The following is a 26,141-nucleotide window of genomic DNA, read 5'->3' as shown; positions in this document are numbered from 1 at the left end:
ACACCATCTTGATTATCTGGGTCATGAAGATCTTTTTTGTACAGTTCTTCTGTGTATTCTTGCCATCTCTTCTTAATATCTTCTGCTTCTGTTAGGATCATACCATTTCTGTCCTTTATCGAGCCCATCGTTGCATGAAATGTTCCTTTGGTATCTCTGATTTTCTTGAAGAGATCTCTAGTCTTTCCCATTCTGTTGTTTTCCTCTATTTCTTTGCATTGATCGCTGAAGAAGGCTTTCTTATCTCTTCTTGCTATTCTTTGGAACTCTGCATTCAGATGTTTATATCTTTCCTTTTCTCCTTTGCTTTTCGCTTCTCTTCTTTTCACAGCTATTTGTAAGGCCTCCCCAGACAGCCATTTTGCTTTTTTGCATTTCTTTTCCATGGGGATGGTCTTGATCCCTGTCTCCTGTACAATGCCACAAACCTCATTCCATAGTTCATCAGGCACTATCTATCAGATCTAGGCCCTTAAATCTATTTCTCACTTCCACTATAATCATAAAGGATTTGATTTAGGTCATACCTGAATGGTCTAGTGGTTTTCCCTACTTTCTTCAATTTAAATCTGAATTTGACAATACGGAGTTCATGGTCTGAGCCACAGTCAGCTCCTGGTCTTGTTTTTGCGGACTGTATAGAGCTTCTCCATCTTTGGCTGCAAAGAATATAATCAATCTGACTTTGGTGTTGACCATCCAGTATATATTATATAATATATATTTTAGAAAACATAAATTTTTACCTAGCTAAAAAGTTTATGACATTTTGATTCCACTTGTTTGACTTATTACATATAGAGTGCTAGATTCCTAATTTATATTCACCCAAAACTTTGATTAGTTCTATGTACTTTGGCATCTAGTATTATTGCTAAAAGTCTGGAAAGTTTATTATCTTTGTGATTTTAAAAAAGTACATTGAATGAGGCTGGAAACTTCTAATCCAGTTCTTAGAATGTAAAAAAACACTATGTTGTAAAAAAAATACTGGAAAAATTAATTAATAATTTTAATTAATACTGTTAATATGCATTTTGTTCAACTTTCACATAATTTAATGCTAGTGTCCATTATTTGTGTTCATACCTTATTCAAGATTCTATGTTATTTTTAATTGCATTGATCAGCTTCAGCTGCATGCAACAAATTCTGGTAAATTCTCTTTTCACTTTTATTCTATTACAGATATTTATATTTTCTTGTTGTGGCTTCTTAGATACACCCATAATTTAAAAATGAACATTTAGTTTCCAAATATACGAAGTATTTAAAGTATCTTTGATATTAATTTCCAATTTTGATATTAATCTCTTATTTAAATGCTTTCTTCTCGCAATCTCTGTGTTCTTTCAGTCCTCTACTTTATTGTTAAAGCCTAATTTAGGCTTTCAATGACTAAGCCAAAGATCTCTCTAGTAAATATCACATTGCCATTGAATATGTGTGGGTTATTTTCAAATATCTTTTGATATTGATTTCTAAGATAATTCCTCAGTGATAAGAGAACAGACTCTGTGTGATTTCAATACCTTTAGACCATCAAGTTTTTGCACCTAGTCTTATGTCTCTGGATATGTTGCAATTTATAGTTTATAGTCCATGGTAACTTGAATAGAATTTGTATCTTGCTGTTGTGTGAAAATTGTATAAATCTTAACTATGTTGAACTGGTTCATAGTGTTTTTCAGATCTACTATATCCTTCTACTTCTCTATATTAATTCTATTAATTTTTGAGAGTTGGATATTGAAACTCCAACTAAAAATCTTAATTTATCTACTTAAAAAATAATTGTAATATATAATGGAACTATATATAACTTTGTCCTATATTTTCTAAGTCTCCTGTAAACATGTTATTATATTTTCATAATTTAAGAAGTTTTTTTAAAAAAAAGGTAAAAAATAAAGTTGCTTCTCCTATAGACCCAACTATTTTAGCCACAGTGGTTGTACATATAGTGTGTTTCACAGACTGATGGTGCTTGATATTACTGTCTTGGACATTGCCGGTGCCTTCTTTTCTCTTTTACTAGCACCAAGGATCAAGATCAATTCACAGTTATCAGCATTGGTTTTACACGGAGCATGGTCATCAGAAAAACACTTAATGGTCTTAAGTAGGAAAGAAATATGAACAGATAACTGAGGGACAAGATTCTCAGTAAAGTGGAAAGTTCAATGATGGTGGGGAGATTGATACAAAGGTCCTACAGTTCCACCTTATTCAGGATACGAATGAATGTGGCTCAGTTATGCGTGTGCATTTGGTCTCCATATGCATGTGCTCAAAGGTCTCCATAAGTAATGCCACCAGCTCTAAAATTAATCCAGGTCACCTCATATTTGCATTCTTCAGAGAATATCTACCACTTGTTTTCTTCTTTCTTGTATCTTTAATCCTACCTCACTATACCTGCTTCTCCAGGCTTAGCTCCAAACCAAAAACATGGCCTTCCCCCCCCTCCCCCCCTCCCCCCCACCCAATTTGACCTGGGTGCTTTTATTCCCAGACAATTCTTTTTGGTACTGTTTGTTGTTGTTGTTGTTGTTGTTGTTGTTATTTACCCTCAGTCTAGCTCACAAACATTCATGCTTGCTCTTATAGGCCTTTCTCTCTGAAAATATGGTTAGACTAAGAAGAGAGCATTAAGGCAACAGAAGTAGGAATGGAAAGAAGGAGACGTGTTGCTGCTTTCATACTGATGTACTAAAATGAATAAACCACAGTTAGAAAACAGGTATGGGGAAGAAGAGAACAGGGAGGATGCAAAATGACTTCCAGTATTCCAGCTCTAGTGCTTAATACACCATGGTGCCATTTTCTGAGACTGAAAATACAGAAGAAAGAATGGGGGGAAGGTGGTTAGTTTAGTTTTGACCTATGAGAATAAACAGGCTTACATAGTATTCTCCCTTAGCTATGATTATTCCTGTCACAGGATGTACTAAGAGCTATATATTTTCTGCAAGGGCACAGTTATTTTTAAGATAGACAAGAAAATTGTAAAAGAAACCCACTTGAGAGGACTATTCTTGACCCACTCTGTGGCCAGAGTTTTGCTCCTTGAGGTAATCTTGTTATGTTCCTTTTATGAATCTATCTGTTCCTTGAACTTAGAAATATGGCAAGGTTATCCAAAGATAAATTATTCATTAGGCCTTTTATTTTCCCAAAAGCACCTTATGTAGGGCAAGAATGGTTTCCACTAAAACAATAATTCATGATGTGATATTTACTTAACTTTGATGTCTTTGTAGCACATCTCCTTAGCACCTATGACACTGACCTAAACAACCTTGCTTGAAATTGTGAACAGCACCTGAATGACAGTAAATACTTTCTCTATACACTTTTCTCTCAGTGAAAGCAGCTTAATGATTTTGAAGGAAAACCAGATTTTTTTTTTCTCAAATCAGTTTTCCATGTTTTATTTATTAATTCAATAACTATTAATTATGTACTTACCATGTTTCTTCATGTCTAAGCCCTAATTTTTATCAGTAACCCCTATATTCTTCTATCTATTATTTCTCTATTTTAATTAATCAATTCTTCCTCAGGCTCTCAATTCATTTTATGTGCTGCTTTGACTAGAACATTGTGTGGCCTTTCCTCCTCCCCAGTGAGTGGTCTAGAACTTCCTTGGGAGCAGGGGATTTTGAGATTCATGCATACTCATCAAGACTCTTCAGTTATAGGTCAAAGGCAGAAATACAAGTCAAATTATTTTAAGAGGAAACATAGAACAAGTAAGTAAATTTTGCCTCACCTAAGGTGAAGACCAAGGTATATAAATTATTTTCTGTTATGGATAGATTTAAGTACATGTGAAATGACATGACTGTATATCTTCATCTCTCAACTCTCTCTACCTGAATGATCTTAATCATTATGTATAAGATGTCAATAGAAAAATTGATCCATGGAATCCAGAGAGAGAAATATATTCTGGGCTAGGAGGTTTAGAGAAGGGTCAGGGATCAAGACATGCTTTGAATAATATTCTAGATATTACTCTTACTTTAAAGTATCTATAACAAACTCAATTACCTTAAGGAATTGTATTCACTTATCTAACAGGGAAATATCAGGGAGAATGTGATTTCAGACACAGTTGCTTTTAAGATTCATACAAAATCAACAGAACTCTCTAATTTCTCAGCTCTGTTTCCTTCTACTTTTTGGTTTCATGTCTCCTTCTGCAAACAGATTTCCTCCATGTGGCTGGTGGAGGTTGCTATTCCCATCAGCTACAATTTCATATTCTACCAACTTAGCCCATGTGGAAAAGAAAGTATCACTCTTATTTTCATATCTCAGGTTTTAGAAACACTCAGATTGGCCTTAGTTTGGTCAAGCAGTCATCTCTGAACAAACCACGGTGTCTAAGACAATCCATGACTTGGTAAGCCTGAATTACATTCAACCTTGGGAACAAAAGATTTAAGATGGGGAAAAACAAAACAAAACATTCCACAGTCCCAAATCCACCAAAATGTGTGGCATATCTGTAGAGAGAGAATAGTTGAATAGACTGTCCAGGTAGAATATTGGCATGCTCAAAGTATTAAACAGTTCAATAAATATTTTTTAAGTCTACCTTTGTCAGATGTTATGCAAGTGCTGAGACTAAAAAGATGAGTAAGAAACAGTACCTACCTCGATGCAACAAATTTTCTCTTTAAGCTATAGCCTTAAGATATGTTTATAGCACAACATGGCAAAACAAAAAAATATATATATATATACTCAGGACATTGGGGATACCACGTGGGCACCTAATCCATGTGGCTGAGGCAAGACTATAGAGAAGTCAGATAAGACTTCTTGGAGAAAGTGATTTCTGACCTGAATTAGAAAAGCTGAATCAGAATTTGCTGGAAGACGACCTGGAGATAGAAGAGGGTGTGCGGTTATAAATAATAACACTATTGGTATAACTCTGCATGGTGTACAGGTAAGAGCAGGACAGGAAAAGGCCTGGAAAGATAATCAGGGGACTAATATGCTGTTAGACTTTACCTCATAAGGAATGTATTAGGAGGAGAAGTGACTAGGCCAGACTGTTCTTTACACATATCATTTTGACAACTCTGAAGAAAGAGAGAACAAATGAAATAACAATTGGATAAAAAGTACGGTATGCCAAGCCAGAGAAGAAGGCCTGAGATAGTATGAAGACAGTAGAAATGGACAAGACAAAGATTAGGAAGGTATTTACAGGAATAAATTGACAGGACTGAAGGACAGGGAAGCCTTGTGAATTGCAGTCCATGGAGTTGCAAAGAGTTGGACATGACTGAGCAACTGAACAAGACAAGACTGATTTCCTGGATATGGGAAGTGAGGGAGAAGAATCAAAAATGTCTTCCAGAGTACCAGCCAAAAATATTGGGTGGCTATTGGAGGAATAACCAGGTTAAGTGTGATGAGTTTGATGCATTGTAGACCATCTAGGCAGAACTAGATATTCAGCATTATTTTGGATGAGTCTGAATTCAGGGTAAAATCTCGGTTGGAAATACAGAAATATGACTTACCATTATGTAAAAAATGAGTGAGTTTACTCAGGGAGAACCTGTATAGTGGGTCAAAGATGGATTGAGGAAGAGAGGAATACTATCATTAAAGGTATGGATAGAAGGCTTCTATCCATAGGATAGATGTAGGAAGAATCAGAGGACACATTAAAAACAACAGCAACAACTGAATAATGCAGTATCAAAAGACCATAGAATAGAAAATTTGAAGTGAGGATAATTAGTATTAAAGTAAGCAGAGAGATCCATGAAATAAGATTCATACAATGTTTGATGATTAGAATTAGAAAACCCTATTAAAGCCCCATTGAGGTTATTTTGGAGGCTAAGAATATATATTCTTTTCTTTAGAGCTGTGTGATTTCCTAGCAGTACTTAACCACCTTGATTGCAGTTTTGCTGGGAAGAGGGAAAAAAATAAAAAATAAAAAGAATACATACTACTACTACTATTACTAAGTCACTTCAGTCGTGTCCGACTCCTAGCGACCCCATGGACTGCAGCCTACCAGGCTCCTCCACACATGGGATTTTCCAGGCAAGAGTACTGGAGTGGGTTGCCATTGCTTTCTCCAAAAAACGATACATAGGAAGGTACAGATGGTAAAGAATCTACCTACAATGCAGGAGACTGGGGATCATTCCTAGGATCTGGAAGATCCCCTGGAGAAGTGAATGGCTACCCACTCCAGTATTCTTGCCAGGAGAATTCTATGGATAGAGGAGCCCGGTGGACTATAGTCCATGGGATCGCAAAGAGCTGGACATGACTGAGCAACTAACACTTTCACAGGATAAAAATACAATAGGAGGAAGAGAAACTTTGAGGAAGCAGATGGAATATAATGATGTTATGACTATGATGTGAAGCTACTCACATAGTAGTTGGCTTGAAATGTGGTTCCTCGAGATAAAATAACAGAGCAGAAAGGATTGCAAAGCTGGACAGTACTGAGTGACTAACACTTTCACATTCGCTTTTCAGGAAGGTATAAAAATAAAAATAGGCATGGTTCTCTATAGCTTGGCTTTAGTTCATATAAGCAAACTGAGGTCCAAGCTAAATAGGAATGCAATAGAGGCTAAAATAAAACAGAGATCATAGAGCTTATAAAGTGCTCACAGAGAATAGAATGGAAAATGGAGAGGACAAAGTATTAAAGGTTCCTATGAGGTCCTTAAGATTGGGGGTGGAGTGGAGAAGAACTCAGAAGTTGAGCAGGAAGACAGATGAATGGTGGTAAGGAAGTGAGCTCTTTGAGTTTCAGATTCAGAACAGCGCCTTAGATGAAAGTGGCCCAGGGCATGCAGAGAAGTGAAGCCACTGAATTTAAGAAGCTGTAGAAATCTCAAGGTGTGTTTATCCAATTGTGTATACATAGAAATATAAATATCTTTGAGAGAGAGCAAAGAAGGTCTACTAGACTGTGAAAGTGAAGTCGCTCAGTCATATCCAACTCTTTGCGACCCCATGGGCTGTAACTTCCCAGGCTCCTCCATCCATGGGATTTTCCAGGCAAGAGTACTGGAGTAGGTTGCCATTTCCTTCTCCAGGGGATCTTCCCGACCTAGGGATTGAACCCAGGTCTCCCTCATTGCGGGTAGATGCTTTACCATCTGAGCCACCAGGGAAGCTCACTAGAGCTGGCCCCAAAGTTTTGATACATGAAGAGAAGAGAATGGAATTTTGTTGGGTAATGGCAGAAGGAAAGAGACCCCATATAGGACTTCAGTTCAGTTCAGTTCAGTCTCTCAGTAGTGTCCGACTCTTTCCAACCCCATGAAACGCAGCATGCCAGGCCTCCCTGTCCATCACCAACTCTTCGCATGAGGTGGCCAAAGTATTGGAGTTTCAGCTTTAGCATCATTCCTTCCAAAAAAATCCCAGGGCTGATCTCATTCAGAATGGACTCGTTGGATCTCCTTGCAGTCCAAGGGACTCTCAAGAGTGTTCTCCAACACCACAGTTCAAAAGCATCAATTCTTTGGCGCTCAGCCTTCTTCACAATCCAACTCTCACATCCATTCATGACCACTGGAAAAACCACAGCCTTGACTAGACAGACTTTTGTTGGCAAAGTAATGTCTCTGCTTTTGAATATGCTGTCTAGGTTGGTCATAACTTTCCTTCCAAGGAGTAAGAGTCTTTTAATTTCATGGCTGCAGTCACCATCTGCAGTGATTTTGGAGCCCAGAAAAATAAAGTCTGACACTGTTTCCACTGTTTCCCCATCTATTTCCCATGAAGTGATGGGACCAGATGCCATGATCATTTTCTAAATGTTCAATTTTAAGCCAACTTTTTCATTCTCCTCTTTCAACTTCATCAAGAGGCTTTTTAGCTCCCCTTCATTTTCTGCCATAAGGGTGGTGTCATCTGCATATCTGAGGTTATTGATATTTCTCCTGGCAATCTTGATTCTGGCTTGTGCTTCTTCCAGCCCAGCATTTCTCATGATGTACTCTGCATATAAGTTAAATAAGCAGGGTGACAATATACAGCCTTGACGCACTCCTTTTCCTATTTGGAACCAGTCTGTTGTTCCATATCCAGTTCTAACTGTTGCTTCCTGACCTGCATACAGATTTCTCCAGAGGCAGGTCAGGTGGGCTGGTATTCCCATCTCTTTCAGAATTTTCCACAGTTTATTGTGATCCACACAGTCAAAGGCTTTGGCATAGTCAATAAAGCAGAAATAGATGCTTCTCTGGAACTCTCTTGATTTTTTGATGATCCAGCGGATGTTGGCAATTTGATCTCTGGTTCCTCTGCCTTTTCTAAAACCAGCTTGAACATCTGGAAGCTCACAGTTCACATATTGCTGAAGCCTGGCTTGGAGAATTTTGAGCATTACTTTACTAGCGTGTGAGATGAGTGCAATTGTTCGGTAGTTTGAGCTTTCTTTGGGATTGGAATGAAAACTGACCTTTTCCAGTCCTGTGGCCACTGCTGAGTTTTCCAAATTTGCTGACATATTGAGCGCAGCACTTTCACAGCATCATCTTTCTGGATTTGAAACAGCTCAACTGGAATTCCATCACCTCCACTAGCTTTGTTCATAGTGATGCTTTCTAAGGCCCACTTGACTTCATTCCAGGATATCTGGCTCTAGGTGAATGATCACACCATCGTGATTATCTGGGTCATGGAGATCTTTTTTGTACAGTTCTTCTGTGTATTCTTGCCATCTCTTCTTAATATCTTCTGCTTCTGGTAGGTTTATACCGTATCTGTCCTTTATTGTGCCCATCTTTGCATGAAATGTTCCCTTGATATCTCTAGTTTTCTTGAAGAGATCTCTAGTCTTTCCCATTCTGTTGTTTTCCTCTATTTCTTTGCATTGATCTCTGAGGAAGGCTTTCTTATCTCTTCTTGCTATTTTTTGGAACTCTGCATTCAGATGTTTATATCTTTCCTTTTCTCCTTTGCTTTTCGCTTCTCTTCTTTTCACAGCTATTTGTAAGGCCTCCCCAGACAGCCATTTTGCTTTTTTGCATTTCTTTTCTATGGGGATGGTCTTGATCCCTGTCTCCTGTACAATGTCAGGAACCTGAATCTATAGTTCATCAGGCACTCTATCTATCAGATCTAGCCCCTTAAATCTATTTCTGACTTCCACTGTATAATCATAAGGGATTTGATTTAGGTCATACCTGAATGGTCTATTGATTTTCCCTACTTTCTTCAACCTGAATTTGGCAATAAGGAGTTCATGGTCTGAGCCACAGTCAGCTCCTGGTCTTGTTTTTGTTAACTATAGACCTTCTCCATCTTTAGCTGCAAAGAATATAATCAGTCTGTTTTCGGTGTTGACCATCTGGTGATGTCCATGTGTAGAGTCTTCTCCTGTGTTGTTGGAAGAGGGTGTTTGCTATGACCAGTGCATTTTCTTGGCAAAACTCTATTAGTCTTTGCCCTGCTTCATTCCGTATTCCAAGGCCAAATTTGCCTGTTACTCCAGGTGTTTCTTGACTTCCTACTTTTGCATTCCAGTCCCCTATAATGAAAAGGACATCTTTTTTGGGTGTTAGTTCTAAAAGGTCTTGTAGGTCTTCATGGAACCGTTCAACTTCAGCTTTTTCAGCATTAGTGGTCAGGGCATAGACTTGGATTACCGTGATTTGAATGGTTTGCCTTGGAAACGAACAGAGATCATTCTGTCATTTTTGAGATTGCATCCAAGTACTGCATTTCAAACTCTTTTGTTGACCATGATGGCTACTCCATTTCTTCTGAGGGATTCCTGCCCACAGTAGTAGATATAATGGTCATCTGAGTTAAATTCACCCATTCCAGTCCATTTTAAGTTCACTGATTTCTAGAATGTCAACATTCACTCTTGCTATCTCTTGTTTGACCACTTCCAATTTGCCTTGATTCATGGACCTGACATTCCAGGTTCCTATGCAATATTGCTCTTTACAGCATCAGACCTTGCTTCTATCACCAGTCACATCCACAGCTGGGTATTGTTTTTGCTTTGGCTCCAGCCCTTCATTTTTTCTGAAGTTATTTCTCCACTGATCCCCAGTAGCATATTGGGCACCTACTGACCTGGGGAGTTCCTCTTTCAGTATCCTATCATTTTGCCTTTTCATACTGTTCAGGGGTTCTCAAGGCAAGAATCCTGAAGTGGTTTGCCATTCCCTCTAGAATCCCCAAAGAATTTTTTTTTTCTTTTCTGTTTTGTGTACTGCAGTTGAAAAAGTAATCAGAAGAAACAGTTTATGCACAGGAGCCATTGGGGAAAAAAAGGTGGAATAATAAAGTAAAGATCTCATCTATTTAGTGTCAAATTCATATGAGAGATGTTGAACCAGATTCTTCAAGTGATACTACATTTGGATTTATTTTCCCACTTCTGAGATTAATGTGAGAGGGAAAAAAAGCCTCTCTGCTACTACTCCAAAGATTTTACAGACAAAGAGGGTAAAATGAATTCCTAAAATCAGGTTTTTAGATCTTTCATTGACTGTTCAATTCAACTTCATTCAACAAATATTTATTGAGCAAATAGTGTATGTAAGAAAAGTGTGTGCTTGATACTGTGCAAGTTTAACATATGCAGTTTGATTTCATCACAATTTTTCCCTTCTGCATTGCTAAATAACCTTGGACCTTTCTCAGATATCAAATGCAATAAACATGAAAAATTGCTTTCTGTTTAGGAATATAGGTTAAAGGGTAAACCCTAATAGGATCATGATGCCATGGTATTAAAACATTTTCATGTGAAAGAAATCTTATATTAAACTAACTATTTTCAATATCATTTCTTTGCCATATATAATTTGTAGTTTCAGGAAATTATATGATTTTATGTAGCTTCAAATGACTTGTTCTTTCCTAACTTTTTGTCTTATTCCTTTTTGATAAGTTATTTGAATATCTTTTGTTAAATATATATAATAACAAATTTGGCATTTAGGAGAATTTTTCTGCCTTTATCTTCCATTAAAGGACGATTAAAATAGTATGCTACATATATTCTATTTTATGGATTAAATAAAATAAAAACTGCTAGTATATTTTCATCTCTTGGAATACTTATACAGCATACTGATTGAAATTGAGAATTGACAGAATTACTAGTCTTAATTATTAACATATATCTCTAGCAAAGAAAATAATGTGTGCAACAGTTTATTATTTTGGCTGTTCTCTTTCCCAGCAGGTATATTCACAGCCAATAGTGCTCTGAATATTATGTCAAGAGGCCAATAAACTCAGATGTTCAGGGAATGAGTAAGTGTTTCCTCATCCTTTGCACTTAGGGAATTTGTAAATTTAACATTTCATGCATTAGTTATGGAGGAATTTCCATCACAAATATTTAGGTTTCTGTGATAAGTCAAGCACTATTTTAGGCATTGTGATTATGAAAATGAATTAGCTAAGTACCCTGCCTTTCTAAAATTTCCATTCTAGTTGATGGAGGAAAAACAACAAACATGTAGATAAATTCTTTGTACTATGAGAAAGATGAAAGAATATAATATAACAGAGCATGGTTGTGGATGCTGTTAGGAGAAGCCTTACTGAGAAGAAGACATTTGAGTTTAGAACTTAATGTTGACCTAGAATGAGCAATGTGCAGTTTTGGAGAGAAGTAATATGTACAGAAGTACAAGGTCCCTGAGATGAGAATAAATTCAGTAAGTCTGAAGGACAATAGGTGAATAAATATAACCCAGCATAACTTGACCAGGAAAAAAGAAGAGGGAAAATGGAAAGATTTGTGATCAAACAGAGAAAGGGCAAGATAGTGCAGGAGCCTTTAGGCTATGTAAGCAGTTTCAGTTTTATTGTAAGTAAAGTAGGAAATCCATTGTTAATCCATGTCATGTCAATTTGATTCTTAGACCAGCCATGAGGAACTTTGAGGGGTAGGAGTTCTTTCCTCAACACAGTATCATTGTTGTTGTCAATGTTTAGTCACTAAGCGTGTCTTAACTCTTTGCCACGTTATGGGCTCCAGAACCCCAGGCCTCCCTGTCCCTTACTATCTCCTGGAGTTTGCTCAAGTTCATGTCCATTGAGTTGGTGATGCCATCCAACCACCTCATCCTCTGCCACCTTCTTTGCCTTTTGCCTTCAATCTTTCCCAGCATCTTTCCAGTGAGTCAATTCTTCTTATCAGGTGGCCAAAGAATTGAAGCTTCAGCTTCAGTATCAGTCCCTCCAATGAATATTCAGGATTGATTTCCTTTAGAATTGACTGATTTGATATCCTTGTAGTCCAAGGGATTATCAAGAGTCTTCTCTAGCACCACAATTTGAAAGCATCAATTCTTCGGTGCTCAACCTTCTTTATGGTCCAGCTTTTACATCCATACATGACTACTGGAAAGACCGTAGCTTTGACTCTCAGTCAGTCAGTTCAGTCGCTCAGTCGTGTCTGACTCTTTTTGACCCCATGAATTGCAGCACTCCAGGCCTCCCTGTCCATCACCAGCTCCTGTAGTTCACTCAGACTCACGTCCATTGAGTCAGTGATGCCATCCAGCCATCTCATCCTCTGTCATCCCCTTCTCCTCCTGCCCCCAATCCCTCCCAGATTCAGAGTCTTTTCCAATGAGTCAACTCTTCGCATGAGGTGGCCAAAGTACTGAAGTTTCAGCTTTAGCATCATTCCTTCCAAAGTAATCCTAGGACTGATCTCGTTCAGAATGGACTGGTTGGATCTCCTTGCAGTCCAAGGGACTCTCAAGAGTCTTCTCCAACACCACAGTTCAAAAGCATCAATTCTTCGGCTCTCAGCCTTCTTCACAGTCCAACTCTCACATCCATACATGACCAAAGGAAAAAACATAGCCTTGACTAGACGGATGCTAAGGATGTTTATTGGCAAAATGACGTCTCTGTTTTTCAATACACTGTCCATGTTTGTCATAGCTTTCTTTCAAAGAAGCAAGCATCTTCTAATTTCATGGCTGCAGTCACCATCTGCTTCCACTTTTTCCCCTTCTATTTGCCATGAAGTGATGGGACTGGATGCCATGATATTCATTTTTTGAATGTTGAATTTCAAGCCATCTTTTTCACTCTCTTCTTCTACCCTCAGCAAGAGGCTCTTTAGTTCCTCTTTGATTTTTACTACTATAATGATATCATCTGCATATCTGAGGTTGTTGATATTTCTCCTGGAAACATTGATTCCAAGATGCCAAACTCATCCAGCTTAGCATTTCACATGATGTACTCTGCATAGAAGTTAAATAAGCAGGGTAACAATATACAGCCTTGTATTACTCCTTTCCCAGTTTTGAACAAGTCAGTTGTCCATGTAAGATTCTAACTGTTGCTTCTTTACCTGAGTACAGGTTTCTCAGAAAACAGATAAGATAGTCTAATACTCCCATCTCTTTCAGAATTTTCCTAAGTTTTTTGTGATTCACAGAGTCAACTGTTTTTGCATAGTCAATGAATCAGAAGTTGATATTTTCTGCAATTCTCTTGCTTTTTCTATGATCCAACATATGTTGGAAATTTGATCTCTGTTTCGTCTGCCTTTTTTAAACCTATACCTGGTACATCTGAAAGTTCTCAATTCAAGCACTACTGAAGCCTGTTGTTCAGTTGTCAAGTCATATCCGACTCTGTGACCTGTGGACTGCAACATGCCAGGCCTCCTTGTCCCTCACTGTCTCCTAGAGTTTGCCCACGTTCATGTCCATTGAAACAGTGATGCCATCCAACTTTCTCATCCTCTGTCACCCTCTTCTCCTTCTGCCTTCAGTCTTTCCAGCATCAGGGCCTATTCCAATGAGTTGACCCTTTGCATCATATGGCCAAATTATTGGAGCTTCAGCTTCAGCATCAGTTGTTCCAATGAAAATATAGGGTTGATTTCCTTTAGGACTGACTGGTTTGATCTCCTTGCTGTCCATGTGACTCTCAATAAATGGGGTTCCCTGGTGGCTCTAGTGGTAAAGAAACCACCTGCCAATGCAGGAGACTTAAGAGACTTGGGTTTGATCCCTGGGTTGGGAAGATGCCCTGAAGGAGGGCATGTTAACCCACTCCAGTATTCTTGCCTAGAGAATACCATGGACAAAGGAGCCTGGAGGGTACAGGCCATAGGGTTGCAGAGAGTCAGACACTACTGAAGTGACTTAGCACACACCCATGCAGAGAGTCATTAACAGCCAATGGGACTCCTCAAACTCTCAACAGAATTCACTGCTGAAAACAAGCCTGAAGGATTTTAAGCATAACCTTACTAGCATGGGAAGTGAGTGTATGCTAGTAAGGTCTGGTAGCTTGAACATGTTTTAGCACTGCCCTTCTTTGGGATTGGGATGAACACTGACTTTTTCCAGTCCTGTATCCACTGCTGGTTTCCTGGCATATTAAGTGCAGAACTTTGGAATTCTAGCACCTCCACCAGCCTTGTTCATAGTGGTCCATTTGGTTGGATATAACTTTCCTTTTATCCCTTATTTGATGCAGTCTGAATATGAAAGATCATATATTAAGTTAAGGAATTTACCATTCTATGTATGGGAAGATGCAAGCCTCTGAGCTCACTGAATTCATTCATTTCATATGCACCTCAGATGTCTGGGAATATCCTGTGTCCTTGTTCACTTTGTTTCTAACATTCTCCTAGCTCCTCAGCAAACACTCTGTGGGGGCCAGTGGCAGCATCCACTGGACTGCAGCTTTGGGAGCCCTCATTCACATTTGGAGGCCAACTGATGGCTGTGACATTTCTTGTTCATTGATATGGCAGGAGATATTTTCATTTCACAGGTTCAATTTAATAATGGCTGATCTATTATGAACTCCTTATTGCTAAATTCAGACATAAATTGAAGAAAGTAGGGAAAACCAATAGACCATTCAGGTATGACCTAAATCAAATCCCTTATGATTATACAGTGGAAGTATAGTACAGTGGAAGAAATAGATTTAAGGGACTAGATCTGAGAGATAGAGTACCTGATGCACTATGGACAGAGGTTCGTAATATTGTACAGGAGACAGGGATCAAGACCATCCCCATGGAAAAGAAATGCAAAAAAGCAAAATGGCTGTCTAGGGAGGCCTTACAAATAGCTGTGCAAGGAAGAGAAGTGAAACACAAAGGAGAAAAGGAAAGATACAAGCATCTGAATGCAGAGTTCCAAAGAATAGCAAGAAGTGATAAGAAAGCCTTGCTCAGTGATCAATGCAAAGTAATAGAGGAAAACAACAGAAAGGGAAAGACTAGAGATCTCTTCAAGAAAATTAGAGATACCAAGGCAATATTTCATGCAAAGATAGGCTCGATAAAGGACAGAAATGGTATGGACCTAAAAGAAGCAGAAGATATTAAGAAGAGGTGGCAAGAATACACAGAAAAACTGTACAAAAAAGATCTCCATGACCCAGATAATCATGATGGTGTGATCACTCATCTAGAGCCAGACATCCTGGAATGTGATGTCAAGTGGGTCTTTGAAAGAATCACTACGAACAAAGCTAGTGGAGGTGATGGAATTCCAGTTGAGCCATTTCAAATCCTGAAAGATGATGCTGTGAAAGTGCTGCACTCAATATACCAGCAATTTGGAAAACTCAGCAGTGGCCACAGGACTGAAAAAGGTCAGTTTTCATTCCAATCCCCAAAAAAGCAAAGCCAAAGAATGCTCAAACTACCACACAATTGCACTCATCTCACATGCTAGTAAAGTAATGCTCAAAATTCTCCAAGCCAGGCTTCAGCAATATGTGAACCATGAACTTCCAGATGTTCAAGCTGGTTTTAGAAAAGGCAGAGGAACCAGAGATCAAATTGCCAACCTCCTCTGAATCATGGAAAAAGCAAGAGAGTTCCAGAAACACATCTATTTCTGCTTTATTGACTATGCCAAAGCCTTTGACTGTGTGGATCACAATAAACTGTGGAAAATTCTGAAAGAGATGGGAATACCAGACCACCTGACCTGCCTCTGGAGAAACCTGTATGCAGGTCAGGAAGCAACAGTTAGAACTGGACATGGAACAACAGACTGATTCCAAATAGGAAAGGAGTATGCCAAGGCTGTATATTGTCACCCTGCTTATTTAACTTATATGCAGAGTACATCATGAGAAACGCTGGGCTGGAAGAAGCACAAGCTGGAATCAAGATTGCTGGGAGAAATATCAATAACCTCAGATATGCAGATGACACCACCCTTATGGCAGAAAGTGAAAGTGAAGTAGTTCAGTCGTGCCCAACTCTTTGCGACCCCTTGGACAAGTAGCCTGCACCAAGCTCCTCCGTCTATGGGATTTTCCAGGCAAGAGTACTGGAGTGGGTTGCCATTTCAAGAGGAACTAAAAAGCCTCTTGATGAAAGTGAAAGAGGAGACTGAAAAACCTGGCTTACAGCTCAACATTCAGAAAACAAAGATCATGGCATCTGGTCCCATCACTTCATGGGAAATAGATGGGGAAACAATGGAAACAGTGACAGACTTTATTTTGGGGGGCTTCAAAATCACTGCAGATGGTGACTGCAGCCATGAAATTAAAAGATGCTTGCTCCTTGGAAGGAAAGTTATGATCAACCTAGATAGCATATTAAAAAGCAAAGACATTACTTTGCCAACAAAGGTCCATCTAGTCAAGGCTATGGTTTTTCCAGTAGTCATGTATGGGTGTGAGAGTTGGACTGTGAAGAAAGCTGAGCACTGAAGAATTGATGCTTTTGAACTGTGGTGTTGGAGAAGACTCTTGAGAGTCCCTTGGACTGCAAGGAGATCCAACCAGTCCATTCTGAACGAGATCAGTCCTAGGATTACTTTGGAAGGAATGATGCTGAAGCTGAAACTCCAGTACTTTGACCACCTCATGCAAAGAGTTGACTCTTTGGAAAAGACTCTGAATCTGGGGGGGATTGGGGGCAGGAGGAGAAGGGGACGACAGAGGATGAGATGGCTGGTTGGCATCACTGACTCGATGGATGTGAGTTTGAGTGAACTCCGGGATTTGGTGATGGACAGGGAGGCCTGGCGTGCTGCAATTCTTGGGGTTGCAAAGAGTTGGACACTACTAAGCGACTGAACTGAACTGAACTGAAGAATTAAATTAATTAAATCAAATCAGTCAATCCTAAAGGAAATCAGTCCTGAATATTTATTGGAAAGACTGATGTTGCAGCTGAAATTCCAATATTTTGGCCACCTGATGCAAAGAATTGACTCATTGGAAGAGACTCTGATCCTGGGAAAGATTGAAGGCATAAGGAGAAGAGGGCGACAGAGGATGAAATGGTTTGCATCACTGACTCAATGGACATGAGCAAGCTCTGGGAGTTGATGATGGACAGGGAAGCCTGTCTGCAGTCCATGGGGTTGCAGAGTTGGACACAACTGAATGACTGAACTGAACTGAACTATATCAATACTGTGGTTACTGCTTATCTTTGGTCAGCTTGAATCAGGAGCTTTATGGGCCCCCAAACAAAACCACTGGAATTCATGCCCTGTGGACAGAACTTCAAAATATGAATAGCAGGACAACTGAGAGAGGATGCTGGGCTCTTCTCAGATAAAAGATAAAAGATCACCTATTTCTCATTCTCGAAGTCAAGGAGATCTTCCCTACTAGAAAGTTCCCTGGAGGTCAAAAGGGGAGTGATGTCAAGGCTTTCCATGGACGTCTTCGCTGGAATCCATCTTGGCTGAGAGATGCACATGCATACATGGGAGGATCCTGAAATATAACAAATACAAACTCAGAACCAGGCAAATCAAGATGATTGGCCAAATGAAACCTGGAAGAAATGCCCCACATAAGTGATTTAAATTACCACAACGGCCTGACTCTCTTAGTCTGCCTGTGTCTATTCACACATACTATTTTTCCTCCTAATAAATACTTTACTTGTTTCACTTCTTTCCATATCTGTAGGAGTTCTTTTCTGCAAAGCCAAAGGGCCAAGGCCTTGTCACTGACCACTCTTCTAGTGGCAAGGGTTCAACAGGCTCGCTGGCATGACACAATCTCAATCTCTGGCCAGAGAACTGAAACCCTGCTTCAAGTTGTTGAAAGCTGAGGCCACTCAAGATCGAGCTCTTCTCCAGGACACTGGCTGAAGCAGTCCCTTTATGAAGGACATGCCAGTTCTCAGGTCTGAAGACAAAAATCAAGAGAGCTTGTGGTAACTCTGAAACCTCTTTAACCTTCTGCTAGAAAGTAGCTTAGTCGTCTCTGCTCATGTTCATTGACCTAAGCATGTCATGTGATCAAATCCAAATTCAATAGAGTGAGGTATTGTCTCACAGAAAAGAGATAAGCATTATTTTTCAAGCAATATACAGATAGATGAACTAAGTTTGACCTGCTCTGTTTAGTATTACTTAAAATTATTTTCCTTACAATCAGAGTTACTCTGCAGAGTCCATTCAAGGTTACACACAGCTGAAGCAAATTGAAATAACAAAACCTGACATTTGAATTTTTTTTTTTAATTTCAAGACTAAAAGAAATTTATACATGTCATTTTATTGGTCCATTAGGTAAGATCATAACTATCATATAGGAAAGGAAGGAAGCTTGGAGTGTTAGTCACCAAGGACTCACAGACAGAGACAATACTATGGTATCAGCTTTTGAGAAAAGAAAAAGCTTAATTTAAAGGTCAAGCACCAAGGAGACAGTAGGCGCTGCTCAAATCTGTCTCCCTACTGTGGTGTTTGGTGAACCTTTATAAGTTGTGAGTTGGCATGTGGAAGTACCGATGAGAAAGGTTTCAAATGGAGGGCTTTGGAACCTGGCCATTATAGTTGTTACTGTTCAGTTACTAAGTTATGTCCAACTCTCTGTAACCCCATTGACTGCAGCATGCCAGGCTTCCCTGTCCTTCACTATCTCATGGAGTTTGCTCAAACTCATGTCAAGTCAGTAATGTCATCCAATTCTCTTTCTCTGTCACACCCTTCTCCTGCCCTCAATCTTTCTCAGCATCAGGGTCTTTTCCAATGAGTTGGTTCTTCATATACGTTGAAGAGCTTCAGCCAAAGTATTGAAGCTTCAGCTTCAGCATCAGTCCTTCCAATGAATATTCAGGGTTGATTTCCTTTAGGATTTACTGGTTTGATCTCCTTGCAGTCCAAGGGACTCCCAAGAGTCTTCTCTAGCACCACAGTTCAAAAACATGTATTCTTTGGCACTCAGCCTTCTTTATGGTCCAGCTCTCACATTTGTACATGACTACTGGAAAAACAATAACTTTTACTGTACAGACTTTTGTTGGCAAAGTAATGTCACTGCTTTTTAATATGATATCTAGGTGTGTCATCACTTTCCTTCCAAGGGGCCAGCATCTTCTAATTTCATAGCTGCAGGCACCATTCACAGTGATTTTTTACTTTGGTCATTATAGTAAGGCAGATAAAAAAGCATGTTAACACTGTATCTTCCTGATGGGAAGTTTGCTTCTGAAAAGGTTCAGGTGTTCAAGTTCTGCTCATGTCTCAGTCCTTTGGTTCCATGGAGCAGAGGGAGAAACTTTGATTCCAGATGTTATTTAAAGTCAAAATTTTCTCCTCTGTGCATGCTTCACCTGAATAACTTGCAGTTTTGTTCTGTTGTTTCTGAAAAACAGCTCAGTGTCTTTTTAGAAAAAGGACAGGGCCATTTGGGTCTGGTTCTTGTGTGTCAACTACCAATTGGCACTTGTCATAGGGCTTCCCTGATTGCTCAGTTGGTAAAGAATCCACCTGCAATGCAGGAGATCCCGGTTCAGTTCCTGGGTTGGGAAGATCCACTGGAGAAGGGATAGGCTACCCACTCCAGTATTCTTGGGCTTCCCCTGTGGCTCAGCTGGTAAAGAATCTGCCTGCAACGTGGGAGACCTGGGTTCGATCCCTGGGTTGGGAAGATACCCTGGAGAAGGGAAAGGCTACACACTCCAGTATTCTGGCCTGGAGAATTCCATGAGTGACTTTCATTCACTTCACTTCATGGGTTCTTGCCTTCTACCTCTATAAGGATTAAATCAAGTGCTATAGCTGCTGACCTTAATGCCCTCTGGAAAGGATTTCAGGGTGGAGAGCAGAAAAGGGACACTCGGTGCTGGGAAAAAAGCTGACAAGACACATCTTCAGTTAGTTAGATATTCTCCAGAGCCAATTATATTAGCCCAATTATTGTGTCTCCTCATATCTCGAACAGTACTAAAATCCTTCAGAGTGATGACTGGTTTTTGTGACTAGTAAAAAGCTTCATTCACCAGATTAGCAGAAAAGTTCTGGGAAAAGTATGTGCTTGAGTGCATGTATCCCCCCTTTACCAAAATCACATATATACTGATCTTCTCTCCTTTCTAACTGGAACAGTTTCTCAGAGCTATTTGAGGTACTGTCTCCCCGGCTGTAGTCCTCATTTTGCCCCAGTTCAGTTTAGTTCAGTCACTCAGTTGTGTCTGACTCTTTGCAACCTCATGGACTGCAGTACGCCAGGCTTCCCTGTCCATCACCAACTCCCGGAGCTCACTTAAACTCATGTCCATAGAGTCAGTGATGCCATCCAGCCATCTCATTCTCTGTCGTCCTCTTCTCCTCCTGCCTTCAATCTTTCCCAGCATCAGGGTCTCTTCCAATGAGTCAGTGCTTTGCATCAGGTGGCCAAAGTGTTGCCACCAAATAAAACTTAATCCACAACTCTCACTTTGTGCAACTATTTTAAGTCAACAGAAGTTACAAGAGTGGTTTAATGACTTACTCTTTGTGGTGCTGCTGGTTAGAAGGAGACTTAGGATCTAAACATAGGTATGTTTGACAACAGGGATTATGCCTTTTAGCCTCTGTATAACCATACTTGTCAAAGTCTCTTGTCCAAAATGAATTCCAGTTGGGAAACCACTGTGAAAATAGCTATGATGTGGGTAATGTTGATAAAACATGCCATAACAACTGATATTACAATCTGGATATGTCCATAAATCCTGAAACAAAGAAGAAAGAATGAATGGAACTTTGGTTTAAATTACATATTTGTAGAAGTCCTACTCTTTGGAAAATTTTAAATTTATGGTAATAGCCATAGCTTTTAACTCCAACCCATCTGTAGTTATCAGTATTGTATTTGAGCCAAGAAAGAAAGAAAAGAGAGACGTTGAATCACTTAACAGCAAAAATTATTCAATAAAATTGCCAATTTAATATTTCTTTTTGGTCACTTACTGCCTGCAGCATAAGCTTCTACATTTAATGTTTGTATTTCTTGATATAAAGTAATTGTTTAATTAATCAAGTAGCTGCTTTAAAGAGACAGCAAAATCTGTTTCGATTCTTTTATTCCTGAGGAAAATCTTGGATAAATGGCATTTTCAGTGCTCTCAATTTATATTTGTGTATTTCAGTCTATTCTAAGTGAAAGCAAGCACTTAAATGCACCATCAAATTGAAGATAGGCCCTCAGGAAAAGTGAGCTCATTTGCATGCAGCTTATAGTGCTTTTTGTAAAAATGTTTGACTTTGCACTTTTCCTTAGTAGCAAATGGGAACAGAATAAGTGTAGTGTGCAGAATTTAGTTGACAGCTTAAAAACCTTAATAGCATTTGGTTCTTTTTATGTTATATATTCCTAACAATGCAAATTTTTATAGGAGAGTAAAATCTCTAGTATTTTAAAGAAAGACATTTGCGTGATTTTAGATTGAAAAAAAGTTCATGCGACATCTCAAAATATAGCAATATAGCAAAGATATTTAAAAAGTAAATAGCCCACTTATTTAGTTCTCATTCAATTAAATGTAAGTAAAAATTGATTATTGAGAAATGTGTATGCAAAAGTGGAAACAACAGATTTTTCTAAAGAAGGGTAACTAACCTATTTGATGGAAAATTACTTAAGGATCCTATAAGAAAATAAAAAATGACATTTTCTTTGTTAAAAAAGAAGCTATAAACCATTTTTATAAAGTCAGAACAAACAAAGAACTTTTAAAAAAAATGTAAGTACAATTACAAATGAACTTCAGCTATCTGTCATGAAATAGTTAACAAAAGTAAGTCTAAGCACACTATAAATTTCAGTCCATAGTATATGCTCTAAAGACACTGACATGAAATTGTATATGAGATTACATGTAAATGTGTCTTTATTATCTTAATTGACATCAGATATCACTATGCAGTGGGCATTTTGACTTGCCTATGAGAACACTGAAATCGGTGAAAGTATCGTTGGAGTACCTGGAAAGCCATCGTAGGTGTTAAAACTCACTAGCCTTGTCAGAGTTTTCACAGAATCTATTTGGGCAATGACGTTCTATCCTCTCACCTGAAAGTTGCCTGCAATCACATAATATGTAATTCTTGGCTTCCTGAGGAAGATATCTGCTCATTTTGTGGACAGATGATCATTGGTTTTGGAGCTGATCACTGAGAGGCAAAAAAGCAACTTTGTTTTTCAGAGCCACTTTAGTCCCTTTCTGAATTGGAAGTGGGAAAAGAGCAGTCTAAGTGGCTTGTTTATAACTAATAAAATAGTCTTGATTTTGGACAGCTCCTTGCAACTTTCATCAATTCTAATTTCCTTTTCAACAACTCCCTTTTACTATCAAAATTTGCTGGTAGCACACCTACATTTGAACATTTTATTACCTGGGTTTGCACAGATAAGTCTTCTCAAAGGAACCACAGAAGTCTGCATCAAGGTTATTTCAATCTTGTCAGCACAGCCAGATCCTAGCTCTCTTTCACTGAGTGGATTCACAATGATTCTACTGTTACTATACTTGACCTCAGTAGAAGTGACATAAGGAAGTATTTTGAAACATCTCAAGTAGTTGCCATAATATGCTCCAGAGTTAGCAACTTTTGGTTATGGAAAACAACAACAACAACAACAACAAAACTAACTCTTTTATAATTATGGCATTAGACAAAAAAAAAAAAAACTTTTGAGATTACTATAAACTCACATTTATTTGTAAGAAATAATACAAAAAAAAAGAAATAATAAAGACAGATTCTGCATCTCTTTCATCCAGTTTCCCTTAATAACACATCTTGCAAAGTATAATACAGTACTACAATAAAGACATTAACATTGATAAATACACTGATAGTTCCAGATATTTACAATTTTACTTGTACTCATTTGTGTTGGTATGTGTGTATTGAAAGCTGAGTGAATTGATGGTTTTGTACTGTGGTGTTGGAGAAGACTCTTGAGAGTCCCTTGGACCACAAGGAGATCAAACCAGTCCATCCTAAAGGAAATCAGTCCTGAATATTCAATGGAAAGACTGATGCTGAAGCTGAAACTCCAATACTTTGGCCATCTGATGCGAAGAACTGACTCATTGGAAAAATCCTGATTCTGGGATAGATTGAAGGCAGAAGGAGAAGGTTGAGATGGTTGGATGGCATCACCGACTCGATGGGCATGAGTTTGAGCAAGCTTTGGGAGTTGGTGACGGACAAGGAAGCTTGGCGTGCTTCTGTCCACAGGGTCGCTAAGAGTCAAACATGACTGAGCGACTGAACCAAACCGTGTGAGCACTGAGTTCTATGCAATTCTATCACATGTGTAAGTTTGTGTATCCATTACCACAGTTAAGATACAGAAAGTTCCACTGCAACAGAATCATTTTATACTCCATGGCCAAACTTGCCTGTTACTCCACGTATCTCCTGACTTCCTAATTTTGCATTCCAGTCCACTATGATGAAAAGGACATCTTTTTTTGTTGTTAAGTCTAGAACTTCTAGAAATTTTAGTAATTTATATTTTAACATTTCAGCACAGCATAATTCAAATATGACTGTTTTTAATATGCCATTTAAAATTATTTAAGAAATCATAAAAATCAATATTAATCTAATTATAGAACCAAACTGCTAGCACAATATCAGGATATTAAAATGTAAAGCAAAATAGATGTCTATTCACACAACTACAAAGAAATAATGTTAATAATTTAAAGAGATAGGTTTTTAAAATTTTTTAAATTTTTAAATATATATTGGAGTACAATTGAGTAACAATGATATGTTAGTTTCAGGTGTATGACAACATCATTTAGTTACATGTATCTACTCTTATTAAAATTCGTTCCCCAATAGGTTGTGATAGAGTACTGAGGAGAGTTCCTTGTGCTTTATGGTAGGTCCTTGTTGGTTATTCACTTTAAATATAGCAGTGTGTATATGTCATGCATTTCCCTAATTCTTTGACAGTGATCGTGATAGCTATCTTCATGATGGTAAAGGACTATTTGCTTATTCTCTTTCTGTTTACTTTTTTAATGTATTCTTTTCTTTTAATATTTTGCAGTTTTATTACCATGTATATAAATGTGGAATAAATTTCTCCTGTATTTCTCAGGATAAGTCTCATTCTTTAACCTGAGGATTTATCTTTTACCATTTTTTAAAAATTTAACCATTGTATGTTTAGATATTACTTCTGTCTCACTCATATTTTCTTCCTCTGAAGTATCTATTTTATGAGTTTTGGAAATTTTAATACTTCTTGCCTCTAAATCTCACCTCTATGTTTTCCACTATTCACCACTCTGTTCTATATACTCTTTAATTTTCTTCGGTTTATCCACCAAATTACTAACTCATTTATTCAATGATGTTTAATCCTTAGTTTATTTTTTCTTAGGTTTTTTTTTAGAACTTTTGCTTATAATTTTGTTTCTACTTTTCTAAATTTTACAAGTTCTTTCTGATACAGTTTCAAAACCTGCTTCTCTCCTCATGTCTTGTAATTTTAAAAGTTTTTTTTTTCTTTTGATAGTTCAGTTGGTTTCTTTATTGACTGAATTCATCTGTTAGTTAACCATTACAGACTAAGGGTGAAACATTGTTCTAGAGATTAGGGAAAAATTGTTGAGCAAATCAGACATAATTATAACGATCATAGATCTCACATTCTAGTCAGGAAGTAAACAGTGAACCTGTCATTAATTTTATGTATCTCACTAATCACATTTATCATTAAGAGTTGCTAGGAAACTGTTGAATTATCGAAAATTATTGAAATTACTGTCCAGTTGCTAAGTCATGTCTGACTCTTTGTGACCCCATGGACTGGAGCAAGCTAGGCTTCCCTGTCCTTCACTGTCTCCTGGGTCTTGCTCAAACCGATGTCCATTGAGTTGATGATGCCATCCAAACATCTCATCCTCTGTCACCCCCTTCTCCTGCCCTCTTTCTTAGCATCAGGTGATGCTAAGCATCAGCTTTTTCCAGTGAGTTAGCTCTTCCCATCAGGTGAATCAACACCATTTTTTTTTTTTTTAATTATTGTGCAGGTTAGGCTGGTTCCTGGGGGCATAGTTGGCCATCTTGCTTTCCCATGTAATTAGTTCATTTGGATCACCTTTTCCATCAAGAGTTAAAGCTCAAGAATTCCACCTTTTCTCCAGTTTCCCCTTTATCAGAAGTGAAGAGATGGTGCTCCGAACACTACATACTCCTGGAAGAATTTTCCACCTCCCACTCAGTACTCACAGTCTCACGACCTCTTTGAAATCCACACAAATAGTATCACTCTTCTCTATAGCCTCACTTGTATCCATCACTGCAAGAAATGCAGGACTCTAAAGTCATTTCCTGGATTCAAATCTCTATTTTGCTTAAGCCATCCCCTAAAACTAACCTTGTCTTACATCTCCTTCAACAATCTAAATCTTTTCACTTTGATCTCTGGAACTCATGATTTGCCATTTCCCAAATATCCTACATCATCAAACTCTTCTTTGAAGGATCTCTTTACCCTCTTGCTCCAATTGTGAACTGGTTCTTTATGCTTTCTCACATATTCATTGTAGTATTGGGTCAGAGTGGGGGAAATTGTTCTCATTGATCCTCAAGCTTGTTTACATATCAGTCATACTTTCTCTTCCTTAAAACCTTCAGACTTTGAATCGTACATTAAGTTATATCACCCAGTTAAGTTTACCAAATGAAGAGTAAATACAAGATAAATACAAGATATTCTATTAAATTTGAGTGTCAGATAAATGAATATTTTTAATATAATTTTATACCCCAAATTTGTGTTGTTTATTTGAAATTAAAAATTAAACTGGGTATCCTATATTTTTTCTCTAAATCATACACCCAGTGCTTTCATCGTTGCTGTTAACTTCTGCC

Source organism: Bos mutus, chromosome 1 (genome assembly GCF_027580195.1).
Source record: "Bos mutus isolate GX-2022 chromosome 1, NWIPB_WYAK_1.1, whole genome shotgun sequence".
In the NCBI taxonomy this organism is placed as follows: Eukaryota; Metazoa; Chordata; class Mammalia; order Artiodactyla; family Bovidae; genus Bos; species Bos mutus.
Note: the sequence above shows the minus strand (reverse complement) of the source record.